Below are 14601 nucleotides of genomic sequence, written 5' to 3' on the forward strand. Positions count from 1 at the left end.
GTGTGGATGTTTATCTGAATTACAGCAGACCCTTGCTAACCAGCATGCACAGAAATAGAGCTCTCTCCTCCTCTTGGTAAATTAACAGGAGAGTCCTGTACCAAAAGGTTTATATTAAGACTTCTTCCCCTCCTCCATTATTATACATTTACCAGTTCCTTATGAAATGTAAAATTAAAGGATTACCAAAAGACAAAGGACATTTTGTCAGACATTATCTTTGAGATTTTTATTTGATCACTTACTAAATTTGCATAATGCTTTCCTTTGTGGTTATGGACCTGATCCATAGCCCATTGAAGCCATCAGAAAGATTCCCATTGACTTCAGGGAGCTCTGGATCAGACCCTATATGGACAAGTTGGCAGGATTCTACAGGCATTGTCTAGCTCCTTCATAAGAGCAGGTGATTAACTTTATTTTACTCTATTAGGAGTACTCATCACTGTAGTTTCCAGCCTCTTCCATACCACAACTCCATATTATGACACCCAAACGTTTCACACCTCCATCCCATAAATCTGGGATTACCCTTCGTCTAAACTTAAAGAAAGGGATAGTGGAAGAGAACCCACAAGTGGCAGAAATCAAAATTGTAATTGTCTTTGTTCTATTTCACCTTCCCTCCCCAAACTTATTTTAAGACCTATTAATTTAATGTTCCTTAAAGCGAGCTGAAAGCACTGCCTTGAGACACAGCTGACATAGATATGCACTGAGTAAGCCTCAGCTAACTCCACCCTGCTACCTCTTTTTCTCCCATGTCAGTATAATAATGCACAGGACAGTGGTTCCTTTGACTTGTTCTCTTATTATTGTACCACCATAAAGGGTAAGAAATTATTTCTCAGACAGAGGGTAACATTTCCAAAAGCATTAATATACTTAAGTTTCTCAACTCCCATTTTCAGAAGTGATTTCAGCACCTAAACCTCACAGAAAGGCAATGAAATTTAGGCTCCTGAACTACTTAGGTGCTTTTTGCAGTGTTGTAGCTGTTTTGGTCCCAGGATATTAGAGAGATAAGGTCGGGGAGCTCATATCTTTTATTGGAGCAGCTTCTGTTGATGAAAGAGGCAAGCTTTCGAGCTACACAAAGCTCTTCTTCAGGTCTGGGAAAGGTGCTTTTGAAAGTTTTACCCAGAGTCCTTTGAGTGTTAAAATGCAGTTGGGAACAGGGCAAATTAAACTATGATTTTTTATTTTTTTAAAAAATAGTCCACTTTTTAACTGAATTTCCCTCCTCTTCCTCTTTGTAAGATGACAAACCTCTTTTCCTCTGCTTGTGATGTCAGTAGTTAGTGCTGTCCCCATCTGTTTAAGAAATATCTGCTTGGAAGCAAGGCCTGTGCTTTGAAGTACAGGCCAGTTTGGTGGGACTACAGCTCCAATCACTTGCTGGAAGTGCAGAGCCAGCTTCAAAGGGGAGGCAGCCTGAAGAAGTATTCCTGGCACCTTATAGGCTGGTTTTGACCAAGCCACTTGACTCTTTCCTTTCACTTCCAATCCCATGTGGTGGTGAGTGCTCAACTCCGATTTAGTCCTAAATTGGGCCTTAAGAGACTCACCCTCACTTTGTTTATTTTTTAAGAAGATAAAGGGAGTTCAGTATTTCCAATTCCACTTTAATGAGAAATTGCCCTGCCCCCCACCTCACAATTAATCATACTTCTAGGAGACGGGTCGAGTCCCTGCATTTAGACCCAGCTCTGCCTCACTCACACCTGCCGTTATCGCATTTCCAGGACTGTCAGTGATTTACACTAGAAACACTAAATGACCAAACTAGAACTGCTGTTATCAAAAAGGTTGTTTATGATGGAGAAGTTAATTCCCCCTGCCCCCACGTAGAACTGTAAACCAGGTTTTTCTTGTGCTCCTCATTTTATCCCCATGACCAAGCATAAGAAAAAATCATGAAGGAGACAATATAAAATGGAGATGGAGAGATTACCGTGCCAATCTGTATGCCTCATCAGATCCACTTACAATAGATGATAGACTATTGATAGGCGGATAGAAAGGAGAGCCATCAATCCTGCATGAGGAAGCAGCACATGCGATTATGAAAATGAAGCCCAGGACAACACCAGGGCTAGATAGCGTACCAGTAGAATTGCTATAAGTGATTGGTGACACCACTATTGTTCTCATGTGGAAAATTTGTAACCACGAGTGGATGAATAGAAATCGGCCAGGCGACTGGAAGAAAGCCATCCTTTGCCCTTATCAAAGAAAGGGGATATAAAAAGGACGACTACCCAATTGTATCACCTCCCTGATAATGCACACAAGTAAAGTGCTGCTCTGCATAATTCAGGATCACATGAAGCAACGGATAGAATCAGAACTACTGGTTCCAGAGAGGGACAAGTCACACAGAATCAAATCGTGAATATCTTCTCATATCACTGAAAAGTACAAAGAACATAATCACCCATTGATTACATGTTTCATTGACCACTCCAAAGCATTTGATACTCTCCAACATGGCAATCTCTGGAAGATACTGGCAGACATGGGGATTCGGAAGCATCTCGCTTGACCTCATTGCAAGTCTCCACTGTCAACTACAGACCGCAGTGCAAACTGTGGGTGACTGCGAGTGGCTTTCCATTAGTCAGGGTGAGAGACCAGGGTGCATTCTGTCCCCCAAGTCTTTTCAATATGTATGCAGAATTTATTATGAGACAAGCCCTGGAAGATTTTCATAAAGTGAAAGGAGCTGGCATTTCAATTGGTGGACACTTCTTAATCAACCTCAAATATGCTGATAAGACAACACTCTTTTCTGTAACCATTGTTGCAATATAATAAATGTTGGAATCTGTAAAAAGTTTGCGAGGAATATGGACTATTCCTGAATGTGGCAAAACCAAAATGCATGTATGTTGACAAATTAATAACAATAGGATGCAAGCGGGCATCACAATTAAAGGTCACTCTGTAGTGGCAGTAGATTCATTAAATTTTCTGGGATCATATATATCCAACCAAGGAGGCTACTCCAAAAAATCAGACTCCAACTAGGGATGGGTTGCTCAGCCATGGCCTCCCTTCAGAAGTATAGAAAATCTGTGGCATCTCAAAAGGTACAAAAGTTCGCCTGGTGAAAAGCTTAATTTTTTCTATAGCAATTTATGGATGTGAATGCCACTGACAAGAAAAAAACCTGAAGCCTTTGATATGTGATACTGGCATGTTTCCTGGATGGAAAAGATAAACATTTGTTAGAAATATTACTGGAGAGCAGTGGACTCCGCTCTTGGAAATCAACAGGTATGAATTTATGTGCTTTGGTCACATAGAATCATAGAATATCAGGGTTGGAAGGGACCTCAGGAGGTCATCTAGTCCAACCCCCTGCTCAAAGCAGGACCAATCCCCAACTAAATCATCCCAGCCAGGGCTTTGTCAAGCCTGACCTTAAAAACTTCTAAGGAAGAAGATTCCACCACCTCCCTTGGTAACGCATTCCAGTGTTTCACCACCTTCCTAGTGAAAAAGTTTTTCCTAATATCCAATCTAAACCTCCCCCACTGCAACTTGAGACCATTACTCCTCGTTCTGTCATCTGCTACCACTGAGAACAGTCTAGATCCATCTTCTTTGGAACCCCCTTTCAGGTAGCTGAAAGCAGCTATCAAATCCCCCCTCATTCTTCTCTTCCGCAGACTAAACAATCCCAGTTCCCTCAGCCTCTCCTCATAAGTCATGTGTTCCAGTCTCCTAATCATTTTTGTTGCCCTCCGCTGCACTCTTTCCAATTTTTCCACATCCTTCTTGTAGTGTGGGGCCCAAAACTGGACACAGTACTCCAGATGAGGCCTCACCAATGTCGAATAGAGGGGAACCATCACGTCCCTCGATCTGCTGGCAGTGTCCCTACTTATACATCCCAAAATGCCATTGGCCTTCTTGGCAACAAAGGCACACTGTTGACTCATATCCAGCTTCTCGTCCACTGTAACCCCTAGGTCCTTTTCTGCAGAACCTTTGCCAAGCCATTCGGTCCCTAGTCTGTAGCGGTGCCTGGGATTCTTCCATCCTAAGTGCAGGACTCTGCACTTGTCCTTGTTGAACCTCATCAGATTTCTTTTGGCCCAATCCTCTAATTTGTCTAGGTCCCTCTGTATCCTATCCCTACCCTCCAGCGTATCTACCTCTTCTCCCAGTTTAGTGTCATCTGCAAACTTGCTGAGGGTGCAATCCACACCATCCTCCAGATCATTTACGAAGATATTGAACAAAACCAGCCCGAGGACCAACCCTTGGGGCATTCCACTTGATACTGGCTGCCAACTAGACATTCATCACTACCCGTTGAGCCTGACAATCTAGCCAACTTTCTATCCACCTTATAGTCCATTCATTCAGCTCATACTTCTTTAACTTGATGGCAAGAATACTGTGGGAGACCGTGTCAAAAGCTTCAACAAGTGTAGAGATGGAAATAACCTAGAGAAAGTTATCACGGACAGAATAGTGACAGGTCATCATACTAGGGGATGAGTAGCGAGGAGATGGATAGATGGTGTGCAACAGATCAGAGGGAGGTCAGCTGCCAAGAGTGCAGAGTCAGCAATAGATTGAGAAGGCTTCTGAACATTCTGATGGGATGTCCCCAGTATTCAGATATGAATTACTAGACCTGACATATTCACTCATTTTGGTCTCTTGCCGGCACGCTGGATCCCACATCCAGGTCACAGCAGGTTTGTTTTCTCCCTTCCCCCTATTACAAGTCTAAAGTTTTCCTATGTGAATCTCTCTCTCTCTCTCTCACACACACACACACACACACATACACACGCCCCTGTTTAAATAATTAGATAAGCCAATGGCTAAAGAGGGGAAGCCACTTCTGTTTTGTGTTCCTTTAAAGTGCTCAGTGCCCTGGAGCACAGGAGTTTAAGCCTTCCTCAGAGATGCTTTAAGGACGGATAAATCAGAATTGGAGGGAGGATTTAGGAGCCCTCAGCCATGTGAGATCCAGATGGATAACTGCACCTCTGTTAGGAAAATGATAATATGTTGGTCAGTCTGCAAAGGACACGGAACAGAGGTCAGGTACAGAATTCCAACCCAAAGGCAGCTACTGATACCACCTTTGGAAAGAACACAGCTTCTTTGGAACTTGGAGCTTTTTTAGTGGAATCATGCTGGCAGGTGCACTTATGCAGGTCTGTGAGCTCTTTAGAGATCACTGCCCACAACAATTCACCTGTAGGGGCATCTGAGGATTCCTCCGCCTGCCCCCTCCCAACAAACTTTGGACTGATTTGTTCCCCATTATGTTGCTCCCCTCCCATGTTTTCAGAAATATCAACAATCTGAGTCATGAGATAGCCATAGATGAACCCACAGTTAAGGGAAAAGGTCAAATCCGTGACGCAGCCATGATGCATAACAAGCCTATTAAATTAGGCTTGAGGGCTATTTCACCCTCCTGCGTGAAATCAGGGTAGCATACAGTGTGCATTCAGAATTGCAGGGGTACGCATCGTTTGAAGTCCTTTGTTGCAAAACTAGACTATGGGGTTCTACTGGAAGTCATAAAGCAAAGATGGAATCTACCCATGAGACTACTGAATTAATTAGGCATTCCCAGACAAGACGGACAAATCTACCATTGATGCTGGTAAATGAGGAATCTAAGCTAAGATGCCAGGTATAATTTTTCTCCCTCGACAATTGCTGAAGATAAGCCCATCGTTTGCTGCAGCAACAAATTGTACTTACTGTAGTTTGCACAATTTAGGACTAATCCAGTTTAAAAGAAGACAGTTATATCCTAGCAGAAATGGTAGGGGGTGTTGGTCTATGCTTTCTGCTGCCATCATGGTCAGACTTCCCATTAGCCTGCACACCACAGATTTAAGCACTCAATAAATACAGTGGACCCTTTAGGCCATTGATGAATTTGAACCGTGAGGATGCAATTAAAAAAAAAAAGTATACCACAACCTATGAGATAAATTTTACAACTTTATAAAGTTGGCAAGAAAGATAATGCCAATGTAATGCAATGCTTGGGCATGCTTTGAGAATTGATTGCCATTTAGAAAGTTAAATTACTGTGGTTTACAAAGTATAACACTGCCAGATAGCTGCTCTGAAGTTTGAGTGAATCATTCTCTAAACAAAAAAAATACTATTTCTTAATGCTTTCTTTTTTGTTGCCAAGAGCGAGTGTCATATATTCAAGGCAACTGTGCCTGTACTTCCCCCTCAGTGATCTCTTGAGGTCACCCACTTAACAGTTTCCATCTCCCAGCAGTCACTTCCCTGAACAGAGACCCACATCTCGCTCCCTTCTGAGTGGGGGTTTTAAGTTCTGCACAGCTCAATGAATTTACACTGTGATATCCAAAGCAGGTCCAACTGCCTAAACAGGCCAGTGCCTGCACTTCGCTTTCTCTTCAAAGGCTGTGACCAGTGTATTGCCTGCAGTTATAGAAGTCACCACACAGCTCCTTCTAAGCAAGCACATTTCTTCCTAAGGTAAAATCATTACAGAGAAATATATTGAAACAATAAAAGAACCTACACACATGGTAAAAAGCTTACCAGAGGACTCCCCCAGCTCTAACATAGTGCTCTAGTAGATTTTAATCCTTCAGAACCCACACTGGGTTTTCTCTGTGATTATAGTTTATCTGACTTAGATCCAGAACCAGAACAAAGGTTGGGAAAATCGGCCATTTCTTTATACAGCTTGGGCCTTTACCTGTTACAGAAGGCCAAGATCAATCAGCAGACAAAGGCTCTCTCTCCTCAGGCTTAGCTTCAAAAGGCTGTTTCTTTGCATAACTGGAGGTGGATAATTTGCATTAGGGGAGAGCCCAAGGGATTCCACGGGAAATCCATTAATACTTATTGTCCCAAAAGTCCATTCTTGTCTGGCACATTTTCAGTGTAGTCTTTTGAACTTCCAGGTCTGACCTCTGTCACATCAGATCCCTTAGAGAGGTTACATGCAATCGCAGCCCACAATAATACGTAAATTTAATACTGTAAGGTATTTGAAGGCCAGGAAATTGCCCTGTCATAGCCTGGATTCCACTTCATATTAATTTTCTTTGGGTTATGGATGTGACGGGTTCCCCCCACTCCAGGGTGCCACCTGGAACTGGGGAACCACCGAGCCTGCCTGAACCACCAGCCTGGGCTACCTTTAACTGTACTGCTGTGACAAGCTGCATACCTGCTCCCAGTCTGACACTTCCACCAGCACATATACAGGTAGGGACAAACCCAGCTGTTGTAAAATGCAAATAGGCTTTCTGACTAGCCCCTGCATGGGAAGGCTTCAGCTAAGGAACTGCCCAGTACTCAAGTGCACACCCCCCTCTAGAGGGTAGACCCAAAATTGTACCATCTTGCACTGCACAGAGAACTGTACAGCATAAGCTCATGAAATTTACTCTCTCCTTCAATGTGGAGAGAGATAGGCAACAGCTTTTTGCCCCACAGTTACGAATTCCACACAGGTTTCAGAGTAGCAGCCGTGTTAGTCTGTATTCGCAAAAAGAAAAGGAGGACTTGTGGCACCTTAGAGACTAACAAATTTATTTGAGCATAAGCTTTCGTGAGCTACGGCTCACTTCAAACGCATCCGATGAAGTGAGCTGTAACTCACGAAAGCTTATGCTCAAATAAATTTGTTAGTCTCTAAGGTACCACAAGAATTCCACACACTGGGTTTAGACAAAACAAGTTTATTAACTACAAAAGATAGATTTTAAGTGATTATAAGGGTTAGCAAACAGCTCCAGGAAGATTACTTTAGTAAATAAATACACACTCTAACCTTAAGATACTGGTTAAAAGTAGCAATTCTCACCCTAAATGTTGTTATAGGCAGATTGCAGAGATTCTTGAAGGCCAGTTGCCCTGGCCTGCAGCTTAAAACGTCAGGTATTTCATTCACAGGCTAGACACCCTTCCAGCCTGGGCTCAGTCTTTCACCCCTCACCCTTTGTCTTTGTTTCTTAAATGTTTTCAGCAGTCATTCTGGGTGGAGATTCAGTGAAGAATGAACCACAATAATGCCACTCCCCTGCCTTAAATAGGTTTTACCTATGGCGGGAACCCTGTTTCCAAACTTAGTTCCCATGCCAGTCATTGGAAAAACACTGGCATTCCAAGATGGATTCCAGTTTCAGGTGACTTGATCACATTACCCTGCAGCCATAACTCAAAGGTTGGTTGTAACATCCTCAGGAAGACTACCCAGGAAGGCGTGAGATTAGCATCTTCTAAAACTTATTGTTCTCCCTAATGGTCCATTGACTTGTTCCCAGCTAGCCATCTAGACTGCCTGCATTCTGTCTAGTGGGCGTTCCCCACATGTAAACACAATTTGTACTACAGATACCTAGTCAATATTCCTAACTTCAGATACAGAAATGATACATGCATCCGATGAAGTGAGCTGTAGCTCACGAAAGCTTATGCTCAAATAAATTTGTTAGTCTCTAAGGTGCCACAAGTCCTCCTTTTCTTTTTGCATACAAATAGGATAATCATATTCAGTAAATCATAACCTTTCCAATGATATCTCACATGACCTATCTAGCATAAAATATATTATGATTATGTCACAATCATATGATATATTACTATGAAAAATATGAGCAGTGTCACAATGGGTTCCCTGGTTTAAACTGGGATTGTCAGTGGGAGTCAAGCATCTTAGGCTCTTTTAAAAATTCCAGCCTTAATGATTATTGGCTTAGATCTGTCAAAGCTTTCTAGACTCAAGGAACAGACATCATAGAGTTTGCACCTCTCAAAAGCTGGCATTATTGGAAGGCTTTATCCGCAGATGTTTACTGGGAAGTTGAAAAAAAAACAAAACAAAACACCATAGAAAGTCCGCAGAGTTCAGTTGCCATTAGGAGACCCAGGGTCAGATTATCCAATACATTTTACTCTACCCCTCTTCAAATCTACTAAAAATGTAAATTAGGGACCTGAATTTCAGAAGTGCTGAGCCCTGGCTTCCACTTGCCATTGAAGCCAATGGAAGCTACAGTTGATTAGTACCCTAGACTTATATTAAAAGCAGCTACCTTCCGTTTTCATGTTTACTAGCTATTCCACAGCTATTTTCTGTATGAGGTGGAACTGAACACGCTGGCGAAATCTTTATTAATACTGCAAATGCCAATCAGCTTTTGCTCCATTAGAGGGTTCTTTAGGAGCAGTCACCTGCATTTACCCATTTTGTGCACAGTCATGATTTGTAAAAGGATTTGACTCCACGAGGAACAGTACATTCAACAGAGGGCTAATACAACAATGAACCAGAGTCAGGATTCCCTTGCATGCTTCTCATTGCTGGGAACAGGATGCACTAAACAGTGGAACCCCGTGCGTAATGAGGATAAGCTGATTTTAAGAATTTAATACTGAAAACACACATGGCTCTTGTGTGCTTTTCCAGGAGCAAGCCAAAGAGGCACTCATTAAAGTGCACCAATTCTTTCCTGAACCAAGTGCTTCTGGAAATCCATTTGTCTCATTATTCCTTAACGGGCTCAAGATTTCTAAAGGCGTGAATCAGAAAGTTCTGTATGTAGCAGGTCCGATAGGTTTTAGCCATTGCAATGTACATGTTGAGTACATTATTCCATAAAGATATGGAGAAGAGAAATAATCCACTTACCTTAAAGGGGCCAATCTCAACTCTAACAAGCCTATAATTATACCTTCCACTCCATAAGGAACACTCAAGGCCTTGGGTAAGTTGGTTTGTAATTCCATTGACTTCAATGGAGCAGAATAGCATTTAGGGAAAGTATACGTAGAGCAGGGTTGTCTTATATTTGGATCATTTAATTACTGGTTTCAAATTAACACCGGCAAGCAGTCACATTAATATAATTCTGAGGAACAATTACATTTTTTTACAAGTTGAAATGCTTCCACTTCCTGCCAAGATGCTACATACTGCACCCAAATTCCAAAACCTTTTCCATTCCTCACAAATATTTTTAAAAGTTATCCCTTGAGTCCTCTCAACAAATGGCCTTATAGGTCCACCTTAAGTAAGACCAGTTATCACCCTACACAGATAAGGAATTATGCAAGAAGTTAGATTTTTTTTTTAAACTGGTGGTTGTGTTTTGCCAATATTGTAGAGCACCTAGAACTATGGGGCCCCAATCCTGACAAGCAGCTGTGGCCACTAGTGTATTATAAAGAGCACAAATAATGGGAGCACCTATATGCACCTAAGCTTGAGCAAAGAGCAATGGTGTCAGCATCCCTGCTCTTAAGACAGATACTGCACCCATTCTAGGTTCACCAGCTCTTAACACAGTAGTTGCCAAAGCTATGATGGTGAAAGTGATATAAATAAGGTAACAGCACAGACCATTCAGTCAATCAGATTGGATAGCTTCCATCAGCTATATATAGGTAAAACTTCCTTCCTAACCCCCACAGCCATCAGCTCAAGAATAAGCATGACCTTTAGCAAGTCTTACCAGTCAGATCCAGTTCTTTAAAATCAAGTGGTGTTTTTAAAGTTTAATCGCTATTGGCATTTCAAGCCTAGCACCTGGGTTGGCCATTTTGATTTAAAGGGATACGATTCTGGACACCAGAGTATTATACTATAGAAGAGGGTATACATTAGCTACTATTCTGCTTTAAATATTGTCTTAATCAGCAGAAGAAAAAATGTCAACGTTCCATGTTTTTAAGTCAACTCTAAAATTTAAACAAGTCAACAACCAGCAAGCTACTATGAAATTAGGATGGTAACACGGCTTACAACCTCTTCCATTGGGTTCCCAATATATTAGCATCACCAATGATAGTGTAATCCACCAGTGCATGAGGACCATCCTTACTCCCCGGTGGGTTACAAGAACACTCTTCTGCAATCCTGTACTAGATTCAGAACTGCCCATTGTAAACTAACTTCACACTAAAAAACACTTCAGTTAATTCATGGCGATCATTTCCAGGCGGCTACACTGACCAAATGGCTGCAGTTTTCATGCAAGCACATCATGCTGGGAAGGCATTATCTACTGATCCGGGGAAGGGAAGTTAAATCCCCCTGAAGTCTGAAGTGAAGTAGTTGGATTTTACCTGCAGCACGTGCAAAACAACCTAACCAGTTTAGAGTCAGTGAGAACTGGCAGGTTGATTTAAGTAGCTTACATTTGTCCATGTTACGCTTCAGCAGGAGTAGCAAAGAGCATGCCTGCCCCAATTTACAACAACGTAAGTGATCCATTAGCTCTCAATTGTATCCTGTCCCTTTTATGAATATCTTTTCAACGCCTTTTGCACATCAAACAAGCAGGACAGCCTGACCTCATTAGCCTGCCCAGCTGTCTCGCACATTCCCCTAGTGCGGAGATTGAACCATTACAAACTAGAGAAAATGCAAACTCTGTTCTCTGCCAGCTAGAGGATTCAATCAGCTGGTCAAATGACACACTGGAGGAGGAAAAACAACAAGGAGTCCCGGTGACACCTTGAAGACTAAACATTTATTTGGGCACAAGCTTTCATGGGCTAAAACTCGCTTCAAAGCTTATGCCCAAATAAATTTGTTAGTCTCTAAGGTGCCACTAGGACTCCGCATTGTTTTTGCTGATTCAGACTAACACGGCTACATACTGGAGGAGGAAGTAGCTTACCAGTCAGCTCCAGGAAAACAGCCACGTGAGAAACTTAGCACTCACACTTTCTGGGAATAGGAAGAGTGCTGGAATTTTTATCAGATTGATGTCCCTAGGCCCTGCTTGCGGGCTGCATCTTTTGTCCCAGACATCGTTAAGCAGAGGCTGCTAAGTCTGAAACCTCTTTGCCATATCTTGCTGATAGAAGTGGGGAGGAGCAATCTCCCCTGCTACAGCTCTTCCACAGCCTGGTGACTTAGGCATGGGAAGTCTGCAGTACTTGAAGGTGCAACCAGCCTCTAGCTGCTCCATCAGCCACTACTCTCTCTCTCTTCCTCAGTCTCCATTGCTCACAGCTCTGCCAAGCACCAATCCAGTCAAATTGCAGTATGCTTATCAGTTTTACAGCTGCCCTCTCCCAGCCCTGAAATCGTCTAGCAACTTTGTCATTTCACTCTGCTGTGGCTTGGCACGCTGGGGCTCTTGGGCTGGGAGACTCAAGTTGACAACAGGCTCATATCTGCAAGGTGCTTCACAACTTTAAGGGTTAGAGAATGACCTTCTGTTTACCAGAAACAAATTTTTCAGAAACTAATGGTCTAGTGCCACCCATCCCTATTCACCAAGAAGAGCTTCCCATATGTTGACAAGCAAACAAGGGGCTATTTGTAAGAACTATTTGTGCTGCCCTATTTGGGAAATCCTAAACTCCTGAAGTCTGTTCCAATTGCCTAGTGGTTTGACTGACAAGGTGGGTGAGGCAATACCTGTCAACAGAAGCTGGTCCAATAAAAGATATTAGTTCACGCACCTTCTCTCTAAAATATCCTGGGACCAACACAGCTACAACACACTTGCAAATAATGATCTGACTGTCAGATACCTGCTAATGTTCAGTTGTGCACTGACAGTGTTTGTCAGTCTCTTCCCCAATCTCCATGTTGATGCTTAGCTGTACTAATAGAATGTACGGTCCAAAAATAATCTAGAACAAGGTTTACAAAAATAGGTGCCTACTCCTGGGGACCCAGGTAAGTGGCTGAACTCCAAGGATGCTGAATGCCCTGTGGCTCCCATTTACTTCAAGGCAGTTAACTGTTCACACCTATTTTTTAAACTCAGAGGTACCCATCTGAATGGTCTCTCTGGCCAACAAGTCCTTAACAAAGGAAGGAACTGGGAGAAAGAGTGACTTGATGAAACCACAGAGTCTACTAAATTAAAGCACATGTGGTCCAAGAAAGTCCGAAAATCCTCCCCGATAGGGAATGGCTCAGTGCTAATTATGTCAGCAGGTTTTAAAAATTTTAGAAGCGGAGCCTCAAGACTGAGCAGTCTCATTTAGTGTCACTGTTTTTGCATTCCTAAACTATCAAAGTCCTTGGGCACATGCAAAAAACAACACTATGCTCAGACTATAATATACTCTTCAGCAACCAACAAAAAAAAAATAGAAAAACGGGGAAGTCCCAACATTATGGCCTTCCTGAGATTTCATGAGTTTCTCCAGTTTACTTTTGAGTAATACTTAACATGTATGTAGCACTCTGATTCATCTTCACAGCAATCCAGTGAAGCCCAATAGGCATTGTCTCCATTTCACGAAGGGCTTGGGGGAGAATAGAAGGAAATGACTTTGTCAAGGCTCCTTAGATCAGTCACAGAAGTAGGATTAGATCTCAGCAGTTCCTGCCTCACAATCCTGTGATAAATCCATTAGGGAGATATGGTGGGTGAGGTTTTATCTTTCACTGGACCAAGTTCTTTCTAGGCAGGACAAACACAAGACGAAACTACCAGAATCTGGCAATTAAGATTTAGTAAAGTAAGGAAAGTCTATTTACTGTGACGAATGTAGTACCCCGGAACAGGCTCTGTCAAACAAACAGATTCAAGAACACTTTCTGCAAGCCTATAGATTACTAATGCTACATATTTCAGCCTTATGATGGAAAAGCTAGATAGAAGGCTGCTCTCCTTACCTGGACCTCTGTGGAGAAACTTATACTCTAATAAAAACTTAAGCGCTTAGTTCCTATGAGCATCTTGGACAGTGATCAAAAAGAACTGAGCTGAATTAGAACCTAACTATAGCCACATCTCTGGTTTTCCAAGAGCTAAATGCAGCTGCAGAAGGCTGGATAGTTAACAGATAGATTAGAATGGGTGACTTAGATCCCTCCCTTCTTCTCAGTTGGGTTTAAGGTGATTTATATATACTGGGTACCTTTATATTCAGTTCCATAGCACTCAGGTATTGAATATTATATTTCTAGTATTGCAAACAGCAGCTACAGACCTAAGGGATATTTAGAAAAATGTGAAGCCAGGTGTGGCATTGGCAATATCCTCTTTTTCTTTTGAGCCAGCAAAGTATTTTCTACCTATTTATCTATGATTGTTCATACAGGGTCATAGATGTGCATGATCCTATGCATAAAGAGAGAGTCTCCATGTCCCCAGGTTGCTTACAGTCTTAAACACATAATCTTAAGAGTCCAGTGATTTCAATGGGAGTTTGATTGGACCCCAATTTTCTACAACTGCATCCTGAGACATTCTCTCGCCTGTTCATTTTTTTAACTAGCTGTTCACCCATCTCTACGCTACCAAACGGCACCTTTTACATTCTCCTTGTATAGCATCAGGTAGAGACAAAATTTATTTCACTGCAACAGTTGTCTACTGACAAGGAGACAATCATAAGTAGTACACTTTCTTGACAGGTGCACATTTATTACTGTAATTGCTTCATCCTTGTTTTATTCTATTCTATATAGGTTCTTATATTGTGCTCATCACTGTAGAATTCAAGAGCCTTCCAGTAGCTCATTAAGCAATATGACTAACATGTCACATTTGTTCTTTCACCACCGTTCCCAGAAGGGTGTTTGTGGTAGAATGTTTTGTTATTTTAAAAAATTACAAATGTAGCAACACTTATTTTAAAGAA

General features: G+C 42.1%; 1 protein-coding gene and 1 long non-coding RNA gene across 9 annotated transcripts in view; one reads left to right on the plus strand and one right to left on the minus strand.

Moving 5' to 3' along the window:
- LOC122457093 overlaps positions 1-14601 on the plus strand; it is a 39686-nt gene that overhangs the window by 20707 nt on the left and 4378 nt on the right. The gene's annotated exons all lie outside the window — the stretch shown is intronic.
- TMEM51 (transmembrane protein 51) overlaps positions 1-14601 on the minus strand; it is a 37721-nt gene that overhangs the window by 14081 nt on the left and 9039 nt on the right. For 3 of the 8 annotated variants that reach the window (XM_043500170.1, XM_043500169.1, XM_043500171.1), the window contains exon 2: positions 13342-13415. The exons of the other annotated variants lie outside the window; for them this stretch is intronic. The gene's annotated coding sequence lies outside the window, so the exon portion shown is untranslated. The remainder of the gene's footprint in view (positions 1-13341; positions 13416-14601) is intronic. 8 annotated transcript variants of the gene reach the window in all.

Source organism: Dermochelys coriacea, chromosome 18 (assembly GCF_009764565.3).
Source record: "Dermochelys coriacea isolate rDerCor1 chromosome 18, rDerCor1.pri.v4, whole genome shotgun sequence".
Classification (NCBI taxonomy): domain Eukaryota; kingdom Metazoa; phylum Chordata; order Testudines; family Dermochelyidae; genus Dermochelys; species Dermochelys coriacea.